Here is a 23,506-nt window from a genome sequence, read left to right as displayed (position 1 = left end):
CGCGCCAGCAATCAAAATGAAATGGGCGGTTCACCAAACAGCCAGACTAATACAAAGAATCACTGATAGAAAACGAGGCATGAAAGAACACGACCTCTTCAAACTCATAGACGCTTCATCATATGCAGGATTACATACTCCCTCCCGTACTTAAAACTCCAAAGAAACAGTTGAGAGAATCGACGCCATCATTAGAATGGCTTACAAAACAGCAATGGGCCTGGGTCGCTCGACTCTTACCGAAGAGCGTCTCAAACTCGGGGTCCACAATACCAACGAGGAACTCAAAGAAGCACAACGAACTGCCCAAACAAGGCGCCTATCTAGCACGCTCGCCGGTAGGAAAATACTTGAGAGATTAGGTATTCAGGGCGAACCCCTACATAACCTCTCTCAAACTATTCCGCGCGATATCCGAAGGAGGATCACCATCAAACCTCTTCCTCGGAACATGTATCCCCACGCCCATCAAGGCAGACGAAAAGGACGAGCTAAGAGCCTGCACAAAACCCAGAGCCGGCTACAGGACATCATCTACGTCGATGCCGCAGAAGACGCGGAAGACTCTAACATATATTCGATGTGTGGAGTCACACATCCCAACACTAACCCAGTGAGACTCGTTATGGCGGAGACTGTTTCCACATCCAGACCCCTAGTGGCGGAGGAGGCCGCCATCGCCGCGGCCATCGCTTTTACTAATGCAACAACCATAGTAAGCGACTCCAAACTGGCAATCAGTAACTTTGCTAGAGGTTGAGTCTCTATAGCCACCTCACAAATACTCAGTGAAATGAAAGAATCTCCTCTCTCGAGAGATATCGAATTAATATGGACCCAAGCTCATGCGGGAATCCGGGAAAGGAGGCTGCCCACCAATACGCTCGAGAATTAGCCGGCCAAGCGGTGGCGCAAAATCAAGAACCGGAACCCTTCGGTGAGCCAGCCGTATCATACCACGAATTCACTGCACATTACAAAGCAACGAGAAGAACACTCCCACCATCCCATAAAACATTGACCAGAAAACAACAAGTAATATGGAGACAGCTACAGACGGGGACCCTCCCTCGTCCGAACTACATATCAAAATTCATAAATAAGGATATGAATCTCTTCTGCCGGTTTTGCGGGGAGAAAGAGAACTTCGAGCATATGATCTAGGCGTGCGAAGCCCATAAGCCTCCCTCAGAACTCTTGCCTAATCCCTGTAAAGAAGCTTGGGAAAAGCTAAGGTCCAGCGATGACCCTGGCATTCAGGTCAAGGCCGTCGAAAGGGCCGGCGTTGCCAAAAGTCTCCAAAGCCTGCGGCGCGCTAGCTGACTTCCCCTATTCCTCCCACTTATTGTGAATAAAGTTTTATCAGCCTTAGCCTCTAGAGCTCAAAACGTATCAGCAACCATACCATCTACAACGCTCCCATGGCGACACTCATGCCGAGTTTCGCTTGGATCGCCCAAGTTTATTTGAGAGAGGGCGTCACCGAACGGGTCTCTGACTGAAAGCCTAAAGCACCTGTGCCATGTCATGCCATAAGAATGCGGATAATGGATCGCCTTTTTTAGTCGTAATCAGCACCATTCTTACGTCACTTGAATATGATAATGTGGCCTTGTTTAGCAAGAATAAAGTAAATATCGACGCAGTGTTAGGTTTAAAGAGGAGAAGGAAGTTAGACAACTGCAACAAGCATTAAGCAGGGCTTGGGGAAAGAGACAACACGCGGCAATACGCCTTTAGCAACAAGCACTTCGTTAGGTACGTTGAGTCCCACAAGAGTAGTTCTAAACATATTTTAGCTATTTACGTTATGAGAGAAAGTTTACTGCATAACGGATTCCCTTTAGAGTTTGTGGCATTGGCGAACTAATGTGCTCCACGTCGCGTTGGCTCGATGATTACGGCGCTTAGCTGCCACCCATGAGAAGGCAGGTTTCTACTGGGTCCCGCAGCCACTTTCAGTTGGAGGTCAAATTCAAGCCCTGTCAAATTCAATGACAGCGCCCCCTAAATGTCTGGATTAAAGTTTTTAAACACTCCATTACGGCGTCTCTTATAGCTGAAGTCAATTTGGGACGGTGAATTCTCTGCTACAATGTGCTGGTAGTGATAAAAAAGAATTCGTGGAATAGTGCGGTTGTTCCCTGTTAATGCCTTATCTGTGTTAACGATCGTTTCCTCGCTGTTGTGTTTGCAGAGACCACAATGGAAGTGGAAGTCCTTGAGCGGAATCTAGAGGCTCTAACGGAACATCTGGAAGAACATTTGGAGCTACTCCAAAGGCTCCAATCGCTTTGAATGTAGTCAATGACCACCCTTTATTGATTGCTTCGCAGCGCCAGAGCCTTGTCAGTGGGGCCAGTAAAGAAACCTGTCTCGCAAAAGTGTTTCTCGTGCCTCCTTTGCGACTAAAGGACGATGTCGCTGCTTGGAACTAACTCCACCTAGTGAGAGATTACAGTAAGACGATTTGTATCAGTCTCTTTGTGATTTATGCTAGCGATCATTTATTGTTAGCGGCAGCATACGAAATTGCATTACTTGCGGAGTCTTCAATTATCTTTCTAGTAAATTTCCATGAAACGAGGATGAAGTTCAGTACTCAAAAGAAGGCTGGAATGCTAACTGCAGTGGTGCAATAAAAGAAATTAAGACAAGTAAGCACGAATGCTAATCTGTCCTTTTTCCAAATATACGCAGAATAGATTTTTGGGCGGTATTACAGAGGTACACGAAACACACTAGGAACAAATTGTGAGCGTTCAAGTACAGCATAATTGATAAATCAAACACCACAAAACAATCAGTCACATAGCGAAGCGAAATTATTGTTCACGAAAAGAGAAAGAAAGATGTCCGGAAACAGCAAATAGGCGAAATTTTAAATTTTTAACACCTGGTAGTTAAAATGCAAAAAGTAGCCCAGTGTAAGTAAAACTGTGCACAATTTTTTAGAGGCAATCAGCATCTTTCTTAAGTGCGGTAAAGTAAAGGACTTTTCCACGACTGTTTCCACTCATGTGCCGCTTTTTCGGTCATTTGCTTTTTTATTTTTTTTTCTGTTTTGCTCCTTTTCCTCTGTTTTCTTATTTCTCCTTTTTTTACTGCTTCTACGTTTTTTTTTTCTTTTGGTTTTACTCTTGTAACGCAATGATGAGGCCTGGCACTGATGCTTTGCCGCATGTTTGCCTATTTTGGCACAGTGTGCGCCATTTCGACGTCAGTGGCTCTTTTCACGACTACACAATATATCGACGCCTATGGCCCTTTCGACGTCGCATTCACTTTTCGGGATCTAATTAATCAACTAATTACTCCACATCAACAAAGTTTGTGCATGGAGACATGTCCCCCCCCCATCTCATCTTATGTCGCGAAAAATATTTTTGTTCGTTAACCACGTCATTTATCGATAAAGACATTGTGACACCCTGTGCTGACGAAAAATATCTGTGCACACTATAAGGTATAAAGGCCTCCGCATTAATCAATATTGCAAGACGAAAAATATATTAGAGCACCATTGAACAAAAGCAACGAACCCCCCAAAAGCACATGTTCTTCAGTTTCTAAGTACGCAGAATTTAGCGAAATTGATTACATGAACTTCAATCGCAAAGCGAGGTAAGTTGTTCTACTCAGATATCACGTGGTAGCATATATGACTCAGGGTCTAAACGTTGTGCGCATTGAATGGAGTGACACGAAGGGCGTTGGAAATTTTAAGGGTGATTTTGCGCACTTTGGGGAAGGGGGGAGCGTACATTGAGCAGTCACTATAGAGTTTCGGTTTGGTTTGGTTTGTGGGGTTTAATATCCCAAAGCGACTCAAGCTATGAGAGACGCCGTAGTGGAGGACTCCGGAAATTTCGTCCAACTGGGGCTCTTTAACGTGCACTGATATCGCATAGCACACGAGCGCCTTGCTTTTCGCCTCCACCGAAAAGCGACCGCCGAGGCCGGGATTTGATCCCGCATCCTTGGGAACAAGTTTCCCACTGCTGTTGTGGTGGGTTTATTGGCGCATAAGCAGCTCCGTCTATCGTGCCCCAAGCACAAGGTTGTAAGTGGTGTATACTATTTATTCTACAGTTTCTTTAAAATATTTGTTTCCATTAAAAAGCTACCTAAGTAGCACACATTACGTGGCCCACCTGGGGCCCGTATGGGTAAGTTGGGCTTGGGCAACCATGATAACACCCCTGAAGGCACGCTTTAGGAACCAAGTGGTCAAGCCCAAATTGGACTTGCCTCTGCTTTTTCCATCCGGGTATCATATGGGCGTGGAAAGGGCTAACTGAGTACATTTGCCGCATCTGGCCCGCAAAGGTCCCGCTCGGGGAATATTAAGGCCGATGAAAAGAAAATTTGGCCTTTGTGTGGAAAAAGCCTGTGCTAATCTAATTGGGACTGCCCGCTTAAAACCGCAATAGGTCCCGCATGGGCCGCGGCGGGGCTAAATACGGGTATGCGCACGCATTTCCTACATGGGACCCTTCATGGGTTCTCGAGGGAAGGTCAAACGGAAATGTAGGTTTCATGCAGAAAATTCCTGGGCTGCCTTAAATGGGGCTGCCCATCAAAAACCTAGATAATTTCCGCATGACCTGTAGCGGAGCAGGAAAGTGCACCTTCCCGCTTCTGCCCGCATAGGTCTCTTGCGGGACACTTCAGGGCACATCCGATGCAAATGTGGGCCTAAAACGAATAGTAGACGGGCTAGCCCAAATGGGGCTGTCCACTCAAAACCTGAACAGGTCCCGCGTGGTTTGCATCCGGGCTGAAAATCGGGCATACCTCCACGCCGCTCACATGGGTATCTCTTGGGTTAATTGCGGGCATGCAACATATATTCGTACCCCATGCGGTAAAAATAAGATAAGCCCAATTGAGGCTGTCCATGAAAGGCCGCAGTGGGCCTCAAATTGGCCGTAGGCGGGCTTACCGCTCTGAAACATCTTCACTTTATATTTCAGGCCCCATTTTGTTTATGTCATTCATCTTATACCGGCCGCTAATTGCATCTTCTGAAATTTTTACATAACCATTCTATGCATATCCGTGCCATGAATAAAGATTATCTAATTTTACTCTAGAAACTACGTTAATTAGGCAGTATTGGCAGAAAATATGCAGCAGTAACTGTTCCGTTTTACCAGTATGTACTGAACTACCTCAAAATTGTTTCCTGCGCCATTATTATTCTACATAGACCACCGAAATAAATATTCAGACCATTTGTTGGGTGATATGGGCCAGCCCACATAATTGTAGTGAATTAGGAATAAATATCTTTTATGTCACTGAGTGTCGAATACAAGATAAATAAATAGTGCTCAATGTTTCACACTTGATGATTAATGGAACTTGGGCAGCCTCGAAAATACCAGATTCAACACATGAGGGCAGCGCGGGGGCGAGCCCAAAACGGAAAGGCCTCCGCAAAGCCCGCGCCGGAACAATTAATGTATTGGAGGGATTAATCGACATAAAAATTAAAACCTTGATCAATGGGGCGGCACTGCCTTCATAAACGTAGGACCCATTAATGCGTCTGGTATGCTGCCCATATTCAGCTATCTGAGCTGAATGCGGGCAGCCCTATTTGGGCAGCCCACGTGGGTTCCCTCTGGGTACGTATTGCAAATCCCGCATGGGGCCCGTATGGGCTGCCCCCACGGGCCCAACATGGGCCCCCACTTCATAGCCCATTTTGTGCTACCTGGGTAAAAACACATGATAGATCAACAAGTTCGCTTTCACTTAAAATGAAAGCTGGATGGAAAGGAATGTGTTCATACTAAAATTGAGTAAAATACTTTTTAGAGCACAGCTCTTTGGCTCCCGTTCCTGGTTTTCGCGGCGTCGGCGTTGTCTCTCGTAACCAGCTCAACTTTCCTTCCTTCCTTCCTTCCTTCCTTCCTTCCTTCCTTCCTTCCTTCCTTCCTTCCTTCCTTCCTTCCTTCCTTCCTTCCTTCCTTCCTTCCTTCCTTCCTTCCTTCCTTCCTTCCTTCCTTCCTTCCTTCCTTCCTTCCTTCCTTCCTTCCTTCCTCCCTCCCTCCCTCCCTCCCTTACGACATGATACAGATACCCACAGAAACAAGTGTGACTGATACTGCGCCTTTTCATTGCAACCAGCTCCACAAGGTAAATAAATAGTGCTCAATGTTTCACACTTGATGATTAATGGAACTTGGGCAGCCTCGAAAATACCAGATTCAACACATGAGGGCAGCGCGGGGGCGAGCCCTCAACATAGATCAACAAGTTCGCTTTCACTTAAAATGAAAGCTGGATGGAAAGGAATGTGTTCATACTAAAATTGAGTAAAATACTTTTTAGAGCACAGCTCTTTGGCTCCCGTTCCTGGTTTTCGCGGCGTCGGCGTTGTCTCTCGTAACCAGCTCAACTTTCCTTCCTTCCTTCCTTCCTTCCTTCCTTCCTTCCTTCCTTCCTTCCTTCCTTCCTTCCTTCCTTCCTTCCTTCCTTCCTTCCTTCCTTCCTTCCTTCCTTCCTTCCTTCCTTCCTTCCTTCCTTCCTTCCTTCCTTCCTTCCTTCCTTCCTTCCTTCCTTCCTTCCTTCCTTCCTTCCTTCCTTCCTTCCTTCCTTCCTTCCTTCCTTCCTTCCTTCCTTCCTTCCTTCCTTCCTTCCTTCCTTCCTTCCTTCCTTCCTTCCTTCCTTCCTTCCTTCCTTCCTTCCTTCCTTCCTTCCTTCCTTCCTTCCTTCCTTCCTTCCTTCCTTCCTTCCTTCCTTCCTTCCTTCCTTCCTTCCTTCCTTCCTTCCTTCCTTCCTTCCTTCCTTCCTTCCTTCCTTCCTTCCTTCCTTCCTTCCTTCCTTCCTTCCTTCCTTCCTTCCTTCCTTCCTTCCTTCCTTCCTTCCTTCCTTCCTTCCTTCCTTCCTTCCTTCCTTCCTTCCTTCCTTCCTTCCTTCCTTCCTTCCTTCCTTCCTTCCTTCCTTCCTTCCTTCCTTCCTTCCTTCCTTCCTTCCTTCCTTCCTTCCTTCCTTCCTTCCTTCCTTCCTTCCTTCCTTCCTTCCTTCCTTCCTTCCTTCCTTCCTTCCTTCCTTAAGACATGATACAGATACCCACAGAAACAAGTGTGACTGATACTGCGCCTTTTCATTGCAACCAGCTCCACTTTCACTCCCACCTTCCTTCTTTTCCTAACTGCATGATTCAAGTGTCCACAGAAGAAAGTGTGTGTGAGATACAGCGCTTTTCCATTCCTGTGAACCAGTTATGAAAGGTTTCGATGGAGGCGAAACGAAGTGGCGTCCGTGTGCTGTGCGATGTCAGCGCACGTTAAAGATCCCCAGGTGGTCGAAATTACTCCGTAGCCCTCCACTACGGCTCCTCTTTCTCTCTTTCCACTTTCATTCCCACCTTCCTCCCTTCCCTTACGGCGCGGTTCGGGTGTCCACAGTGCAAGTGTGACAGTTACTGCGCCTTTCCCTTCCTGTGAACCAATTTAATTTTTAACGCTACAGAGCTCAAGTGGAGGACGCGACAACACATGGTAAACACTGCTAAGATAATTCATGAATAATGCGAGCGCCCACTCCCAACTGGAGAATAACATGTGCAGTAACCGAGAATTCACACACTGACAGAGAAAAGCATCATATTTTGTTGTAGTTTGCTTATATACAGCTAGTTTGATAGTCCGGTTCTCTAGCCGATCTTCCCTTGGCTTTCGAGGAAGGCCTGGCCCAGATCTAGCCCACCCTCATGTTCTTTTAAAACATATTGCTATTCTTTTGCTAACCAACTTTGGCTACAGCGTTTTCAAGGCAGTTTATAATATTTTGGAAGGTTTTTCTTCTTGTCTGCAGCTTGTGAGATTAGTCGCTTCGCCGCGCAACGCTTTGGGCCTAAGCGCTGCCTCCCGCAAACTCCCAATACTTTAAAGGTCCACGGAAACGGCCCCCAAGAAACCACTGATAAACGTGTTCAGTGTGTAGAACACATCCTTTTGAGCATTAAGGCAAAGTATAACTCCTTGGAACAAAGCCAGCGATTTATTATTAATTTTTAAAAACAGCGTTTTTTGAAATTCGCGGGCAGAGGAAATGTCGCTTGGCGGTGTCGCATGGAACTATTTCCTAATCCCGTGACGTCACGGGTCGGTTGACTGGCAAGGCTTGCTAGAAGCTGCCATTCGCTGCGGTCACTGCAACCATGACGTCACGAACACACTTCCGGTAGCTGCCAAAGTCGTCTGCTCGTGCGCTGCTCGAACTCTGTGCGGGCTGTTACAGCCCGCCGCCCTTATCGGTTAGGTGACCATTGCCCATTAAGTGCAGCAACCGAAGCGACGCAGGGATCGGCAGAACGAAGCTGCATTTACAAATATCTTATTTATATAACGTGGTTTCAGGAGTATCGGAGTGTCGTCCGACGAGGCGTCAACAGCACAGTCAAGCACCGCACGATGGCAGCACCTCCTCGACCGCCGTAAACACCGCTGCTGTGGCCCCTCCTCCCGCATACCGTTCGCGAACGACACGGCGGATCGTTAGCACCGATGTCCGAAATAAAGCGTGCTAAAATTTGTTGGTGTCTGGAATACTGAGCCGAATATCAAGTATGAAGCCCTCGTGAGGATCGCTGACCAGCAGCAAATTGCTGGTAAGAGCGATAGCCGTGATACAAGCTAGTTTCTGCTCAAGCCAGCTGCCACTGGTGCATTTCGGCTGATCCGATCTGCTCGTACTAGCTCTGCGACTAATGCGTCGGCAGAGTTAATCCTATAATTATTTTACTATGGCAGGATAGGAATCACTATAAGGCAGTTTCATAAGTAGACGATTTACGACAGCGTCGATCATGTTCCAAATCGTCGACCGCCGCTGCTTCGAAGCGAAACAATAGGCCTAGCGACGACCAGGGACGGTCACGCACGGCGCCGGCGTTCGCCGCGCTCGCACGTTCCACCCCCGCGGTAATTGTGTAACGTACCTCAGCCTGCTCGCGGCATCCCGTGCTGCAAGCGTTGCAAACTCGTGCACTTTCATAGCTAAGGCCGCGTATTTTTTGGCGTTCTGCTCAGCAACAAGCCGTTCAAACGATACTGTAGGCACGACAAGGCTTCAGTACGCAGTCGCTGCGCTGTCGGCCGTAATCGAAGACGTCGGGCGGCACCATAATCTATACACCGATCTTTAAACGTGATACAGTGGGCAAATGAATAACTTTGTGAAGCAGACCCGCTCGTACGTTTCGCGCACTCGGGCGCCGACGAGTAGCTTCCGTCAACAGACGCCGTCATAACCTCGGTTAAAGGGGCCCAAAACAGCCTTAGCGATACAGTTTCCCTATGCCTAGTATGTGAAAGAATGTCGATGTAAGATAACCTTCCCGCAAAAATTTTTTAAATGCGGCATTTGGAAGCAGAGTTATTTGCAATCAAATTTTGAATATCTGCGCCTTCGCGGCTTTCCTCCTCTTTTCAACTTTTTAGCGCACGCAAAGGCTGGCCCTCCTCCAAGGCCTCGCCCACTGACACGTCACAACTGACGCATCTGCGCTTTTACTTTTTTTGCTTAGCGCCACACGCCGCAACTTCCGTTTTGTCGCGCTTGCTTGCCGACGCGCCGCCGGGGGTCTCTTGTCGTCTGCTTCATCGCCATCGCCCTTCGGCAAGAACTCGCAAGTTTTGTTGCCACGCTATACATCCCTGGCGTTGACCTCACCTTCGATTTTGTGTTACGTCGTGTGCGCGACGGGTGCAGAACAGTTCTGGGCTAGACTGGCCACTCTCTTGAGTTCGCGAAGGCAGTTATCGAAGCGCTGAATTGTTGCTGTTGACGGGACATGAGCGGGAGGTTGTTACAGTGTGCAGTCCCTGGCTGCGAAGGTATTGCTAGTGACGGCAGGAAAAACATTCTGCATCAAGTGCTTCAAAACGCCAACCTCCGGAAACAGTGGGTACAGATCATCGGATAGCCAGCATTGGTAAAGACAGCGTTTATCTACGTTTGCTTTACCCGGATATGTGGTTCGCGATTTGTGGATCCCAACAAGACTGAGTCTGCGTGAAGGAGCGGTACCAACGCTGTTTCTTCCAACCCTGCCGGTAAGTGTAGAATGAAAAGATTGTGATAATATTAGCTTTAGACGTGTTATCACAGTACAGAGTGGATTGTTTTTTTTTTTTAACTCAGGCGATCTTGCTCGGCGTTGTGGCATGCATATAGCAAGATTTGTCATGATCACTGTGAACTACACTGCTGAAAATAAACCAGTGGCGAGCTTACGATGGGATTTTATTATTTTTTAATGTTATGCTAGTTGACCCCACGCACCAATGCACCCATATAAGCCGTATACTATCATCGTCGGGGTTCAGCAGCGGATTCTTCAACGGCGTGTACTTGTGGGGGTCGAGTCCCATCTCGGTACTCATTCGCCGAAGTCGCTTTTCAAGCTCGGGGTCCATAATATCCGTACCGCAGCAAGGGCATGAGATGTTAGCGAAAGACTAGAAATTCAGAATCGAGATCGCAAAGAGCGGTCTTCCGGGCGTTGCGGAGGGAAACTCTCTCGTGCACCTTGCCCGAACCTTGAAATCTCCGTGTTTAGGTTCCTCTTGCTTTGGCTATATGATGCCCCTTCGTGAAAGATAACGATCGATTGTAAAGAAAAAAAAGGAAGGGGATGAGGAGAAGGGGACTGCGTAGTTGTGCGCTGTGGTGTAGTTTGTCAGTTTCGGTTCGGCATCAGCTGACTGCAACGGCGAACATGCGCGCCGACAGGAAGTAAACAAACTCTGTTCGGTGCGCGATTATTATCGCAGCATGACTCCCGCCCTGTAGCTTTTTTTTTTCTTTTTTTTTTAACGCCGTGTGGTGTTTGTACAAAGCGCACCCTGAAATGTCGCGCGGATGGAGCCGCGTCCAAGTTTACCAACCGAGGCGGCCAGGAATCAGAAACACGTGAAAAACCGAGATGGGCGTTGATAAGAAGAAAGAGAAGGAAGTCAGGAATGAAGAGATGGAAACAGAAAAAAAAAGTGCCAAGAGGCTTTACCCTTCAGCGGGAGGGGGGGGGGGGGGGTCACGAATGAAACTTTATCACTCGCGTGAACTGGCTTAGTCGCTCAAAGTTGTGCCTCTTTATCCTTAAGCGATCAGCTGCCGATCGGAAGTGTAAGAGTTGGTTTTGAAAGGAGCATAGACAGGAGTTATACAAAACTAGATTTTTCCTGCGGAAAGGGGGGGGGGGGATTAACTGCAACAAGGGAAGAGGACTTCTCCAAATGGCTCACCGACAGCAAAAAGAGCAAGAGCCTTCTCCGGTTCCTAACGGAAAATAATTTGCACGGGTTCTTATAATATGCCTTATGGCAAGCTTGCGTAATAAAAAAGAAAAAACCGCGGGCGCATGCAGTAGTGCAACGATCGAGTGACACAGTTCGGCACAATGTTACAAGTGGCTCACAAATGCAAATTTATTTTTGTCCCAGCTTTTCCAGGAACAGCGGGTGCAGATCATCAGCCAGCTGGATGGAATGGAAGTGGACCTCGCCGGAGATGGGCGTTGCGACTCCCCGGGCTACAGCGCCAAGTACTGCACGTACAACGTTGTTATCATTCAGACTGACCATATTCTACAATGGGAAAAGGTAAGAATAGGAGAGGTAAGGCAATGCTGCGATATGAAAATTGGCAAGCTGCAATTCATATTAACTGTGTGAAGTCAGCTGCAGTGCCCAATAGTGCGAGCATGGGGCCTGGCCTCAACTTAACGAGCCTCAGTGCAGTCTTCAACAAAAGGCGACAATTTCTGCATATTATTAGGAGAAATTATTTTCAGCCTCACCAAGAGTGCCCTTGGCAAGTGCTGCTTGCATGTCTATACATAAAAAGAATCAAATTAATCATTATATAGTACAAACAATTGAATTACAAAATGTTTTATCGTTGCAAACCATTGGTGAAGAGGTACATTTGCTGACATATATTATTATGTAATGAGTTTTTAATTTCATCTATCTACAGACCACCACCTAGCTATCTGGACATATTGCAAGAGCAGCAAATCGCCCATACAGCACTACTTTGACGCTTGGTGCATTACTAAAGATGCATGCAGTTGCTTGCTTTAATAATTAGGGCGAATACATGGTAATAACAATATTCTATACTGCATTTAAGAAGTTGGAAGCTGCGAGCAGGTCAAAGGGCTGTGAAGCAATAGAACCATGGATCCAGACAATCACAAGTCTATGTTGCTGCCCTGGGCCAGGGTAATGGTGACCTGATCATCAGCATGTAGCAGCCTGTTGAACCACATATGCGATAAGCGTGATGGCCATGATAGACCATACATCAAGTGCCTGCATTAGCCCCTTGCAAACAGGCAATGGATTAGCAGAGGTAATCTGTTTTGTATAGTTCTTTTTTTTGTAAAGTTTTCACTTTGATGTTGTTTGGAAGGTGCACTGCTCTCACTTGTGGCATTTGTCAACCAATGATAAATTTAAGAGATAGGTTGTGCAAATAGAACTTCACAGAAAAAATTTTGTATACATTCGCACATATTAGGAAGTTCCCATATGACATAGCTGAGAAAGAAACCCCTAATGAAGTGAAGAAACAAAATAATGTAAATGTGAGTGCTGAGACTGCAAGATATTTTAATACTGAGGCAGCTTGGTTATACATGCTAGTATGGAACACAAATACAATGGGATTTTCCGTACTGTCCTATACTGACAATTTTAAAGAAGACAAAGTGTAGCATGTTTGCTCGACAACATCTCTTAGATTTCTTTTCACCGTAATATAGTAGTACAAGACCTGGGGTGTTTTTAAGAATATGATGCTAAAACTGTTTTCAGCTGCAATGCAGCAGCTGTAAGCAGGTTCAGCATCTACGACTGACTAGAACACACACCAACACTGCAACTCATCAGCCAAATATTTATATATATTTTTATGTATATATTTTTAACAGATTCATGTGCTTTCAAGAAGCTGAACTCCATTCTGAAGAACTCCCAGTTTTTGACTGACACTCGACAACTGTCTCCCAAAGCCCGAACATCTTCCCTTGAATCTTTTCACAAATTTGTCATCAAGTTTGCTCCCAAATCAATTGCATACTCGGATGGTGGGACGCAAGTAAGGTTTGTTGAATGAAAGAGAAGACTAAGACATTATTTTTCCCTCCAGTGTGACTATGTAGTCCAACTTTTCTGCATGGCATGTGCAAACAATAAGTCCTTGCATGAAGCTTTTAATGTATGTACATAATATTGTCATTATAAAAGGAACAGAGACTATAGGAAATAGAACACAGTGCGAAAAAGAAAACCAGAAGTTCATATCATTTGCTCCATTTCCTTTTGCTCCTTTTGATTCTTCAACTTGCTAAGCAGCCCATTGAAACTTGCAACTAAGCAGATTGCTTTTAGTTCGTGCTATGGAATAGCCCTGGAGGGCTGAAAAATTGCTTTGTGACCAATTTCAAGCACCTCAAAACAGTCATTCTCATGGTCTAGTGCTGAGGTTTAGAGAAAAAAAAGTTCAAAGGTTTTTTTTTTTTTATGTGAGGAGGGGGAAGCTGCTGTGTTACTGGATGCATTTGGCGCCTTCTTTTTATGGAAGTTGGGCTTGACTTCAGTCTCCTTAGTGCAGTGCTTGATCTGGAGCTCTCATGTTATCAGGCCAGGTAAAATGAGACCCTACAATTGCGATTCACAGGAGTCGACCCTGGCATCTGCCAAAAAAAGTGCCCTCCACGTAACTCAATCCCAACTTCTGCATAAAGTAGGCACTCAATGCAACTTATGAGCCAGCTGCCACAATCCTTCCATCCTGATAGTAAATACACTGCTGTAAAATTAGCTGAACTTATCTTGTGTCTTTCTTTTCGAAACTTGGAACACTTCCATGTCAAAGGTAGTTATCATACATTTGGAGGAGACTGCAGTGCACACTTCTGACATTCAAGGATGCTTCATATAATATGGTAAAAACATATTTGGTAGAATGGTAGCACTAGCCATTCTGTAATCCCCTTCTGTGGAAAAAGTGAGACAGGAGGCTATACACGTACTGCACAGGCCACCAAGGGTCCTCATTGAAAGTCATTGCTGTTATATTAGAATAGGCAGATGGGATGAGATAAAGAACAGTGCACCAGGAATACATACAGACAGAAATGACATGAGCTGAGACACTGCAATGACACAAAGTTGAGGGCGAGCATGGAGGGCTGGCTGGAAAAACACCTTGTCTCTCTTTTGTGCTCCTCATCTTAGTGCAGTCCCAAGACAAAGGTAGTTTTTAAAGAACTGGAAGTTATCAGCGCAAGTTTCCGACCTCTCTAGAACCATCTCGAATGTCCTGAAGCTAATGTATTGAAACTGAAAGAATGCTCGAGGTGATCACTTGGACTAATGATGATCGCTAGAACACCACAGCAGGGAGAACACGGGTGATCCACGATATGAAGTTGTATAGCCCATGTCATACATTCATTTTGCTGCTTGAAGATCATTGCATCACATTTTTAATTTGATATAAAGGTACTGGACATAGAAGCTAGAACAGAAGCAATCTCTGCTGCAGTGATGTGAATATAATGCATAATGGTTTCTTATAGTAGCCTCTAATTGGTATAATTTTGCTAGTAGGCAACAAGAAACACATTTTTTTCCAAAGTATGAGAAATTCATTCATATTTACCTTCTTTTTAGGTCACATCTGGCCGTTATTCACTTCAATGAAAATTCTTCTAAGCTCCAGGCACAGAAAAAGAAAGGAGAGGACGGCTGGAAAGTGAAAATGGCAAAATCAAGAAAAGGACATTTCAGTGCCGCTTCAGTGAAAATGGAGCATACTTTTTGTAAGTTAAAACTTCGTTTTACTTATATTATTACACAAAAAACTAAGTGAACTGTTGTAATCACGATGGCTATTTCGCGCAGCGTACGTCCAGAGGCTCCTCCAGGATGCGGAGAAACGGTCTCAGGGCTCTTCACACAGAGACACAGCTGCATGCATAGCTTCAGAGCGCCACCTTATGACTGACGCCTATGAAAGACCGTCAAAAGAAGTAATTGCTGCACACAGGCACAGATTTGTGCTTCATCATGACTATTCAATTGCACAGCACAATTGTCAGTATACATAACCCAAATGCTCAACAGACTGGCATCAGCGAGGCACAGCATTGGCCGCTGGAGCCAAAACAATTGTTTCAATATGTTTGCTGCGACTAACAATATTTGGAGCGCAGTTTCATATGACTTTTTTTTGTCGTAGTGAGTGCAGTCTTGTACCCATGTCTCTGTGTTTCGCTTCTGGCTGCGGCCAAGCAAACGTGCACACAAAGCATGTTGCTGTTTGCTACCGCGGCAACTCCACATGGTGTGCGACCGCTCGCAGGCCCTTCAAGTATTGCATCAAAGCTGCCACTTGAAACAAAAAGTAGGAAAGACAGAGCAACTGTGGGTTCAGGGTACGTGTAAAGCTAGATAGCGAATAATTATGCCGATCAGAGTTGTTCAGCTTTTTGAGGCCAAGCTGGAAGTAAATGGAAGTAATTAAAGTGAGCCGACTTCACAAGTGACCATGTCACATCTCTCGATTCACAGGCTCGCTGTGCCCCATCCGTTAAGGTACAAAGTTTACGAGACAAAAGTGTAATTGCGCTGATTATTACTCTGTGCGCGATATAATACTGTGTTCTTAGCGGTAATTTATACTGCTGAGCGACTAAGAAAGCACAACGCTTCGCTGCGGAGAGAAGTTTTTTTTTTTTTTTTAATAACGTCAATTGTTTACCCTCAGGACATAATGGAATATGCTCTAGGACTTATCTAGAGAAATTCTGTAGGCCTTCTCTCGAAATAAAGTTGTTTTCTTTGTTTCTTCGGTGCCTCCTCATCACTGCACGTCATGTGAAACCTTGCAAGGGGCAGATACAGCATGTGAATGCTAATACGTGTTTACCACGGCGTCTTGTATCTCACCGGCCTAACCGCTCAGTAGTTTGTGGTGAAACTGCACACGGAGCTTTGATATTGCGGTAACTTTTATTTGCTCGTAGTAAGTTAGGTAAGGGTGCTTAATTCGCTGCTGCTGCGTACAATGCGAACCCCCAATCTGCGCCAGTATCGGGGGCCGAAAGCTGCCAACGCCGGCACATGACACCACGGGTTCGCGCATCGCGCACGGCCAAGCCAGGTAGGTACAGTTGTCTTAGCTAATTTACTATAAGGCAAAAGTTTATAACCTACAAACTTACTACGAGACAAAATGCAACCTCCGTGAGTAGTTTCACGCAATCAAGTCAACGGTTAAGACGGTAGGATTTTAATAGCCGCCACAGTAATGATGCATCACAACAATGACTAACTCATTGCACCTGTGAAACCGTCGCTTATCTGTGCGCTATGTTCAAGCTAGTAAACACATTACTTACCAGCGTATGTTGTCGCCTTGACTCGATCCGAGGTGCGTATTTTGGTTTGGTGGACACAGGAACGGAGCAGCGGTTGCCTCCGAAATTTTGCTGCACTACGTAAGGCGCAGTGGATTGGGGCCCGACATTTAAAGCACCGACTTAATGTTGTAAACCTGTAAGCCGACTTCGAAGTTCATTTCGCATGGGCGACACAAGAAACGAGAACATTCACAGGCGGAAAGTGCCCCGCAATTACACTGCAAGGAACTGAAACGAGATCGCCGCTCGCGACCGCGCCGCGATTGCCTTGGTGCCTGCGCGAAGGGCAAAGATGCGCGCGTGCGCGCGCGAGACCGGAAGTGCAGGAAAAAAAAGCTTTGAAAAAATGTTTCTGTCTACAAAACATCCTAATTTTCTTTCCTGATAATTAAAAGTTAAGCGTATTTCGATTTTTCTGGCATAAGTGATAGTTTAATGGCTGTGTGACGTCGCAAAGAAGCAGACCAATAGTCATTCGAAAACGCATGCACGTAGCAGCGTTGCACAGAGGAGGAGGAGGACTGGCAAAAGTCGAAGGAAAGAACGCGCCAACTTTCGAATGGGATTGTGGGACCTGCACTGCGCGTAGACGTGTATTATTGCGTTCAAATGTGTATCGCAGCATAATCTAGCGACTGAGATAGTTTGTGAGGAGTGCTCGGGAGGTGTTTATGGGCCCCTTTAACGACGCAAACCGAGGTCGTCAAGCTCGGTTTGCGGTAACCGCGGTTAGTGGTGCAACCATGGTTTGGTCCGCCGTGTAACATAGGATAACCACGGGTTCGCGGTTACACTAACCGTCGCTGCGCGAACTGGCGAACTCCTCAGGCGTGTGCGAGCGAGGACGGGTTGGCACGAGTACGCCAGCGAGCGAGCGCGCGGCAACCGGAAGTTCGTCGAGGTGACGTATGTCTGGGCGGAGCTTTGAACTTGCTTGTATTCTTTGTTTTTTTATGGCTCCCTTCGGCGTACGAGTTGAGGGGGAAAATTGGAAGGGTCATTTTTAATCGCCGATATCTCTGGTGTTGCAGAAGCTAGATCGAAAATTTTTGCGGGAGAATGATGGGTGGTTCAATAACTATCAGTGTTATGGCGTTGTTTACCCTTCTTGGTGACCCCTTTCTGGGGACCTTTAAGTGCTCTGTTCATTTCTCCGACACAAAGCTTCCTTCATGACAGTCAAGAACTGTAAGTGAAGTGTTTCTTGAAGGAAATGATTGATTCAATGTCCTTGATTGAATGGGAAGGCTTCTGGCCATGGATGGGGGTAAAGGGGAGTAGACAGAATTTTCACTGTTTGCACAGGTCGTCACTCAAATCATATTGCTCTGACCAGGCCACTACGGGAGCCATACATGGCAAATATCAGCTGTGTGTTTGCGTCAGTTTCTAGAAGGGAACGGTATTTCAGGCGGTAGGGTTTGATCTCGGAGCGTCAAGTAGAAAAAGCAGGGCAATCTCACAGTAGATGAGATATGTCGCCGCTCGTTAGAGTCGTACAGTGGGGGCATGTAATCATTTCCTGTGTATACTGACGCCAGCGGGCTGTAATACGTGGCGTGTAAGCCGCATGGGCGATGAGCACATTCAAGAAGACTTCTTGACTTCGGGGAGGTGGGTTTCTCGCGTAAAAAGTGGGTCTGGTGCGGCCACCTGCTTGCGATGCTGACTGAGGCTACGAAGACTGGCCCGTGTATTGCGCATAAGGGCAAGGGTGTGTTGCCTTCCCAAGGTAGAGTAAGGATTGGGAAAGTAAATGTGGGTTGGGAAATTGGGAAAGTAACTGCGGGTTGGGAAAGTAAATGTGGAAATCCCACCTGCCAAGGCAGCCGCGGCGTGTGCTGTCGCATTGCCCCCTTCCACCTACCTCCAGGTACCCCTCTTCATGCTGAACTCCTCGCGAATTCGGGAGCGTGTCAGGAGTGCCTTGCACCGGAACTGGTTCAATGTGTAATCTTACTGATTCCTATGAAGCTTAGAAGAAAATCGTTACTCCGGGTTCGCAAGGTGCAACTGCTGCGGCCATACAGCGGCTCCTTAAACGCCACCAACTCGCGACCAGAACTGTCGTTATTCAATGGAAGGAATGTGTGTAAAAAATAAAGTAGTTGTCTGTAATATTACATACATGTCTTGCTCGATATCTCTGCTTCAGTCTGTCGAAAAAGGTGAAACAGCTGATAAACTGAGCTCAAATTTCGCATAACAAGTAAATAATCGTCGGCAATTTTTTCTTTTCATTTCAAACTTCGTGCATAAAAATAAAATGTGGTTTATGGTGAGTTCTTGTCCACATTCTTCACACAGGCTTCACACAGAGGCTGTTCTCAACAAAAGGTTTTGTCTCATGTGGGTGTGGCCAATGCGGAGACGGAATAAAATCACTTCTATAGAACGTTTTTTATGGCGACATGATTTCCATTCCCCTAAAATTGGCTTCGCCAACAGCCGTTTATTATCTACCTTCCTGCTCCATGATACCTGCCATTTTCCCCTTCGTTTGCTGTGCACTAACATCATGCAGTCTCTGTACGGCATATGTATGTTCTTTATTCGTTTTTCATGCGTTTTGGTAACGCAAAAGTACGCTCTCTCATTACCTCCAATTCCGACATGACTCGGGACACAACAAAACGTTACTTTGTCCTTGAGCAGAGGCTGTTGATATGTTGTGTATGACATCCCCAAGTAAACTGTGTTTTGTGGTCAAGGGCTGTGCGAACACTTTCGAGTCTGTAAATAATGCTGTTTTTGATGTTCTCGTTGACTATTTTGGTAAAAGCCACAGCAAGGGCATAACATTCAGCAGTGAAAAACTTGCACACCGAGGTAATCTCGCCGTTCTTTTGCCATTTTCCTTCTACTATTGCACTTCCAATGTGTTTTAGTTGTCTTGGAGCTTCTCGTATAAAATTGTGAGCGACTGTCATATTTTTCTTTAGCAGCTATAAATTCTTGCAGGATGTTTTCTGGTGGTGTTTGATGTTTAGAAAACTTAGTGTGAAATTGCAAACAACAGGAAGTCTGTACTATGGTGGCAGTGGATCGTGTCTCGATACGATATTAGGGAGGGCATTTTGCATTCCTAGTTCTTCGCATTTATCTTCAACTCGAAATAACAAGAATTTTATTGATGGATGCCTATTGTTGTACAATACTCTGGAGGCACACTTATGGACAATTGGGTAGCATATATGGTTTGTTAGGGAGCGCATTTTCGGGGTATATGAAAATGTGAGCACAGTCCAAAATTCTAGCGATGGTTCGTTTGTGTCTACTTAAAGACTGGTGATATGTGATTCCTATAAGCGCAAGTTAGAGGACGTAAACCTGAATTATGCACAGGATCCAAGCCCTTCAGATATGAAGGTCTTGCTGACCCATATACTATGCAGCCATAGTCTAGACAAGTGCTTACAACAGAACGGTAGATGTGTGAAGTGCAGGTTCGCTTAGACTCCTAGTGTTTGCGTGAGAGGACTTGTATATCGAGATTTGTAAGATTTCTTGTTCAGGATTCTTATATGGGGCAGGAAAAAGGGAGTCCAGTCAAAAGTTGAACCTAGAAATTTGTGTTAATGTTTAGTGGTAGTGTGATTTAATTTAGGCAGATGGTGGGGTCAGTGTGCCGTTCTCGTCTAAGAGAAAAGCGAACAGCTACAGATTTTTGTACAGAGAACCTGAAACCATTCCTATCTGCCCATGATACCAGCTTATTTACTGTTAGCCGAAACTGCCTGTCACATGTTGCTACACTGATGATGTGCAAGTAATTTGCAAGTCGTCTACGTAAATAGAGTACATAATACACTTCATTATTATTTTTCCTATAGAGTTCATTTTTACTGTTAAAAGCTAGGTACTTAAAATGCGCCCCTGAGGCATTCCGTTTTCATGTATGAAGTTCTTCGAAAGGGTGGAAGCAAGAAGTAGGTACATGAAATGAGCGACCGGGCAAAACGACCCTAAGACATTTTAGCATTCTGCCCCGAAAGCCAAGCTCTCCTAAATCACGCAGGATCCCATACCTCCACGTAGTATCAAAGGCTTTTTCAAGGTCAAAAATGACGTCAGGCAGTGTTGCATATGCAAAAACGCACTCGAACTGTACTTTCAAGGCGGACAATGTGGTTGGTCAGTAGTGCAACATGTTTTCCTGAAACCGCACTGGTGAATGTCAAGCAGTTTTCGGGATTCGAGAACTCAATCGTATATTTAGAAAAAAAAAAGTTGTTCTTTAAATCTGGTTAACCCAATATGAATTGCGATAGCAACGGCGGAAGCTTCTTTTGCCTGCTACCTTATTCACCTATCGCGCCCTATAAGGTGCTACATTACTGGGGACACTTAAGCTCATCCTTTAATAGTATGGCGTGAGAGCGTAAGTTACCACTTTTTGTATTGTTCTAGATTTTCCTCTCCTCCTCCTCCTCCTCCTAGGTTGTTCAAGGTCAAGCGTGGCCTCCACCGGGACCACGCGACGGCTCAAAGCATGGCGTAGTATTGCTATCATACTAATATTTCGCAAGTAGCTCGTCAGGCCTGTTGGCCTAGAACAGCGTTTGGAGTTTGGCGACTTACCAGGCTTCAAAAGTGGTACTATAATGACCTTCTTCCAGGTTTCAAATTTTCCCGGATGTCCAGATTTTGTTAAAGGGTTTTGACAATGCTTCTACAGAGGTATCTGTTAAATGGGCTAACATTTCCTAGTGAATATCGTCGGACCCTGATGCAGTGTGTTTTTATAGCTAACAGTACTCTATTTCGTCTAGCGCAATTAAAGTATTAAAAACCCATTTACTCTACCAGTCATTTGAAGTGTTTGGTTTTCAGCTGTCGATGTGTGCTTTAAAAAATTGTGCATAGTGTGTAGAACTTCAAACTGCAGCAAAATAATCTCCCAATGTGTCTGCTTCTTCATTCATACTTGTTTGTGTGCCAGGTGTTGCCAACAATGGAACTGTAAAGAGGGAGTATTTTCCATCCAGTTCATGAACTTTTTCCACGTGTTTTATGTAACCGGGCTTTTGATGGAAGACAGATAGCTCTGCTTTGATTATTTTTCAGCTGTGCGGCAGATGCACCGCGCTTTAGTGTTTGCCTTCATGAATTTTACCAGGTTTTTATGCATTGGGTAGCGCCGTAAAATTCCCCAGGCTTTGTTTTGTTCCTTTTTGTGCTTCCAGCATTGTTGAGGTGTGCCAAGGTTTACGATTTTTTCTTGCCACACCCAAAGTCCGAGGAATGACTAGGTGAGCGGCGTCAATAACACTTGCTGTCAAAGTTTCATTTAATTTGTCCACATCAGAACTGTCCCAAAATAACAGCTTGAGGGGCTAGTTGGTGCTGCATAATACCCAGAAATGTGGCGCAACAAACACAAACACAAGCGAAGAGATACAACGCATGCGCGTGTGTTGTGTCTCTTCGCTTGTATTTGTGTTTGTTGTGCCACAGTTCTGGGTTTCAGAACTGTCCGAATAGATTTCTGACAAATTTCTGACAAGTTTCTGACAAATCGTCGATATTAAGCGCACAACCCAAGGAATCGGCGCACAGCTTTCCTATAGGCATGCGGCGGGAATTGTGCGATTGTAGTTTTCTCCGGGTCTGGGCGAACACCATCCTTACTAACGATGTGACCTAGGAACCGCAGTTCTTCGTAGGCGAAGTGACACTTCTCTGCTTTTAGCGTTAGTCCCGATGACTTGATGGCTTCCAGCACTGTCTGCAGTCGTTTTAGGTGGTCTTCAAAGTTTGACGAGAAGACAACAACGTCGTCCAAATGTACCAAACAAATTTGCCACTTCAAGCCTGCCAGGACTGTGTCCATTACTCGTTGAAACGTAGCTGGTGTGGAGCAGAGGCCAAATGGCATCACCATAAACTCAAAAATGCCGTCCGGTGTGATGAATGCGGTCTTCTCGCGATTTCTATCGTCGACCTCAATTTGCCAATATCCGCTCTTCAGGCCTATCGATGAGAAGTACCTCGCATTGCAGAGCCTGTCGAGAGTGTCATCGATGCGGGGAAGAGGGTAGACATCCTTCTTAGTTATGCTATTCAAGCGGCGGTAATCAACGCGGAAGTGAAGCGCTAGAAACAAGTGCAGAAGCGAAAGCACAGCTACACTTGTTTTAGACCTCGCCCCTTGGGACGAGGCCTTCAGGCCTGATCAGCTGGGGGTAAGCGCAGCGTGTGTTAAGGGGTGGTGGAGCAGCACCAGCAACTTCCACCATGGGCGCGGATGGCATCACCCCAGGCCCACTGTGTGTGGCCTGGGTAGGTGCTGAAGACCCCTGTGGTGCCACGCCCTGCTGCGCCACAGCTGAATAGAAAGGGCGCATAATAGAAAAACGTTTGCGCGTTTCGGTGAACGTTATATTTTCCTTTACCTTGAGAGTGATTATATCTGTTTCGGTCATCCAGACAGCTACGAGAATAGGCAGGGTGGTCGCCCTGACAGTTTGCACAAACATGTTGTTTAGTTTAGCAGTCATCAGTTACAGGCTTGTGTGCAGAACAATTTGCACAAGTGAGCAGGCCTCGGCAGCTCTGTACACAGTGACCATACCTCTGACAGTTAAAACAACGTAGTAGATTCGGGATGTAGGGTCTGAGGTTGCGTTTTGTGTACCCTATCTCCAGAATAGGGTAGTACTCTCTGTGCCAAGGTAAGGACAAAGTGTTTAGTCAAATTTTTTTGTGGTCACGTCTTAATTTTATTCAGTATGCATTTGTCGCTCGTTGCTCTTTCAATCAATCCAGCAGTTCCTCCTTTGTCATGTACTTCAATTGGTGGTCGGATAGAACGCCGCGAACAGTGCTCAAAGAACGATGCCGGCTAATCATAACCGGAATGTCACCAAACGCTTTGACTTGTAAAATGTCTTATACTGATGATAATATAAGAATTCCACAAGCAGGTCTTCATTTTCAAGCTTCTTGATCTTGTAAGACCTGTCTAGAGCTTCAGTCAATGTTTGTTTTTAATAATTATAGATGAGATCTACCTTACTGTCTTTTCTGAGTGCTCACTATGTACTACATGAA

This window comes from Amblyomma maculatum, chromosome 5 (genome assembly GCF_055883805.1).
Source record: "Amblyomma maculatum isolate TAMU_Amacu chromosome 5, ASM5588380v1, whole genome shotgun sequence".
Taxonomy (NCBI): Eukaryota; Metazoa; Arthropoda; class Arachnida; order Ixodida; family Ixodidae; genus Amblyomma; species Amblyomma maculatum.
This window is presented reverse-complemented; position numbering follows the sequence as displayed.